Source organism: Cervus elaphus, chromosome 6, assembly GCF_910594005.1.
Source record: "Cervus elaphus chromosome 6, mCerEla1.1, whole genome shotgun sequence".
Taxonomy (NCBI): domain Eukaryota; kingdom Metazoa; phylum Chordata; class Mammalia; order Artiodactyla; family Cervidae; genus Cervus; species Cervus elaphus.
In genome coordinates this window covers 9,270,284-9,274,002 of record NC_057820.1, presented here as the reverse complement: position 1 = coordinate 9,274,002, position 3,719 = coordinate 9,270,284, and the positions used below count along the sequence as shown (strand labels likewise).

General features: G+C 41.7%; 1 pseudogene; it reads left to right on the top strand.

Annotated features, from left to right (window-relative positions):
• Positions 1-736: 736 nt before the first annotated feature.
• On the top strand, positions 737-1,342 carry LOC122696146 (annotated as a pseudogene).
• The last annotated feature ends 2,377 nt before the right edge of the window (positions 1,343-3,719 follow it).

Below are 3,719 nucleotides of genomic sequence, written 5' to 3'. Positions count from 1 at the left end.
CCTTGAAATTTGCCAGTTACTTATTCATTGGTCAAACTTGCCTGCCTCAGATCCTGACACCCAATCCAACACAGCTCTTTGCGTCCCATCACATCAGTCTCTGGATCCTGTTTTCTTGTTGCTTAACTCACTCCTTCACCTGACTCACTGTATACTGAGTAAACATCATAGTCTTCTGAATTCTCATTGGGCTGAAATGAAACCACCAGAGAACAGTGTATTTCAATAGAAAGAGGAACAGCCTGGAGTCTGGAAACTGGAGCTCCATTGCAACTTTCTTATTTTCTGCATGGTTTTGTGCAGGAATGTGAGCATTTAGCATCTTCATTAAAGAGAGAAGAGCATTTGGCATGACTCAGTCATTTGGGGAGCTTCACAAGTTTCATCTACAGATGAATTCCTCCACCTCAACTACTGTAGCACTTTAGGACAATCAGTCTTCTTAGCCTGTGATCAATTGGTTGCATCATTATAGTGTTGAGAGAACATGCTCAGTCATGTCCGACTCTGTGACCCCATGGACTGCAGCACGCCAGGCCTCCCTGTCCATCACCAACTCCTGGAGTTTACTCAAAGTCATGTCCATTGAGTCGGTGATGCCATCCAACCATCTCATTCTCTGTCGTCCCCTTCTCCTCCCACCTTCAATCTTTCCCAGCATCAGGGTCTTTTCAAATGTGTCAGTTCTTCATAATCAGGTGGCCAAAGTATTGGAGTTTCATAAGCCCTCCTTCCCAACATGGCACAGTCAGTTAACATCACCGAGCTAAATTTGCTGCAGCTAGAAATGCTCAAGAACCAGTTGGACCAGGAAGTAGAGTTCTTGTCCACGTCCATTGCCCAGCTCAAGGTGGTTCAGACCAAGTATGTGGAAGCCAAGGACTGTCTGAACATGTTGAAGAAAAACAATGAGGGGAAAGAATTACTTGTCCCACTGACGAGTTCTATTATGTCTCTGGGAAGATACATGATGTGGAACATGTGCTTATCGATGTGGGAACTGGCTACTATGTAGAGAAGACAGCTGAGGATGCCAAGGACTTCTTCAAGAGGAAGATAGACTTCCTTACCAAGCAAATGGAAAAAATCCAGCCAGCTCTGCAAGAGAAGCACGCCATGAAACAGGATGTCATGGAAATGATGAGCCAGAAGATTCAGCAGCTCACAACCCTGGGAGCAGCTCAGGCTACCACCAAGGCCTGAGAGCTTGTTTCAGAAATGGGGCAGAGGATGCCTGCTTCTGGGGCCTGGGACTTTGTGGATGTGGTTTCCTGGAATGGGGGAAGAAGAGGATCTGTGTTTAATGCTAATAAATGAGCCATCTGGGCAAAAAAAAAAAAAAGTATTGGAATTTCAGCTTCAACATCAGTCCTTCCAATGAATATTCAGGACTGATTTCCCTTAGGATTGACTGGTTGGATCTCCTTGCAGTCCAAGGGACTCTCAAGAGTCTTCTCCAACACCACAGTTCAAAAGCCCAAAAATACCTCCAAAAATCATTGATATGGAGCTGAGGAAAGAATGTGGACTTTGGAGTGAGACAGGTGATTTATCCTAACTTTTCTCATCTATACATGTAATCCATATCTATTTATAGGGATGTCACAAACATAGGAACAGTTAGTTTAAAATATCAGGTATATTAACCAGGAAGGCTGGTCACAGTTGGCAGAAGCACAGTTCCAGCAAGCTTTACACCAAAGGGGATTCGATTATTAGAAGGAGACATGAGTATCTCCAAAATGAGTTGAAACAATCAAACTTACAAAAATCAGCAGCCAGAGAAATCCGGAGACCACCTGACTAGAATCAGGATTCTCTCTTTCCCTATTTTCACAATGCTTTGGGGTATGTTGACTTCATATTTCCTACCACAAGCTGGCTTTTCCTTATAGTAAGACATGTACGGTCACAGGCAGCTCCCCGTCTCAAACCAGTGTTATGTCATCACACCAATAGAAATGCCTCCTCTCTTTTGGCCCCCATGTGAATAATTCTAGGAAATAGTTTTCATTGTCCAATTTTGAATCAGATGCAGTCATGCTGGACAAGGAAGAGAGACAAGACAGATCTTTTTTCTTGAAATACATTTTAAGAAACAATTCACAGAAGAGGAAGATGCCACTCAAGAAGTGGTCACCACATCTAGAACACACTGGCGATGCTCAACAATTAGTGCCATAACATATGCAATATTTTGAGAAATTCATGATCTTATTCAATTATTCAGACCCTGATTAGTGGTCCTTGCTCTTAGTGTCTGTACATTTATCATACTTAATTTGATTAAATATCAACAGATATCTTTATTAACAAAGGATTATCAGTGCTTTGGGGCTTCCCTAGTGGCTCAGCCATAAAGAATCTCCTGCCAATGCAGGAGATGTGGGTTTGATTCTTGGGTCATGAAGATCCCCTGGAGAAGGAAATAGCAAGCTACTGCAGTATTCTTGTCTGGAAAATCCAGTGGACAGAGGAGTCTGGCAGGCTACAGTTCATGGGATCTCAAAGAGTCAGACATGACTTAGTGACTGAGTGTGCACATATCGATATTCTATTTAAAAAAAAAAGTGTTAGGAATTTGGTATGGCTACCTTCACAGTGCAGGCCAATGCCAAGTTTTCCTAATGGCATGGTCCAGTGTGCCCCAAATATCATCCAATAAATTGCATGCACCTTCTCTTCATTTCCACCTATTTTACTGATTACACTGTCAAAGAACCAGTACTTCCTGTTCCTCCTAAAAGCTTATCAAAATTTGTATCCATCTTCCAACACAGAGTCAAAGGACAGCACTAAGGTTTTTTTTCTGTGGAAAACGTTTTTCACTGCATGTTGAGAACAGCAGTCGGGGCTCATGTAACTATCACTTCCTTTCAGTTTTTAGGAGGGTAGAATTTGGCTCCCTGGTAACTGGGTTGTGCTTTCAAAAACTGCCAATTCAATTTAGTCTGAAGTTGAAAGCAGGATTCTCAACTGATGATTCTAAATGCATGTGTTAGTTCATTCAGACAGTTATAACAAAATACCATACACTGGGTGGTTTATATAAAAACATAAATTTAGTTCTGACAACTCTGGAGTCTGAGAAATCCAAGATTAAGGTGTGGGCAGACTTGGTGATGGCTCAGTAGTAAAGAATCTGTGTGCAATGCAGAAGATTCAGGAGATGCGAATTTGACCCCTGGGTAGGGAAGATCCCCTGAGGGAGGAAATGGAGCCCACTCCAGCAATCTTGCCTGAGAAATCCCAAGGACAGAGAAGTCTGGCAGGCTACAGTCCAATGGGTTGCAAAGAGTCAAACACAGTTGATCATGCAAACAACGTAATGCAACACTTGGCATCCAGTGAGAACCTCCTTCCTGGTTTATAGTCTCTTCTTGTGTCTTCACATGGCAGGAGGAGGGAGAATTCCTCTGGGGTCTCTTTTATGAGGATGCTAATATTCCATCAATGAGGGCTCTGCCCTCATTAACTAATTACCTCCGAAGGTAATAATAGCATCTTGGGGTTAGGATGTTAATATATGAATTCAAGGAGGGAAGAGTCATTAAAAATGCATTTCTTTGTATTCTGCATATATATAAATATGAGTATTTATATTTTTACCCCAAGTCACTGCATTAGCTGTATATATTTGAAGAATTTAATTTTTTCATGCTTAAATTTCCATTTTCAAATGAATTAAGTATGTTATGCTTTTGATATTCATTAGGTAT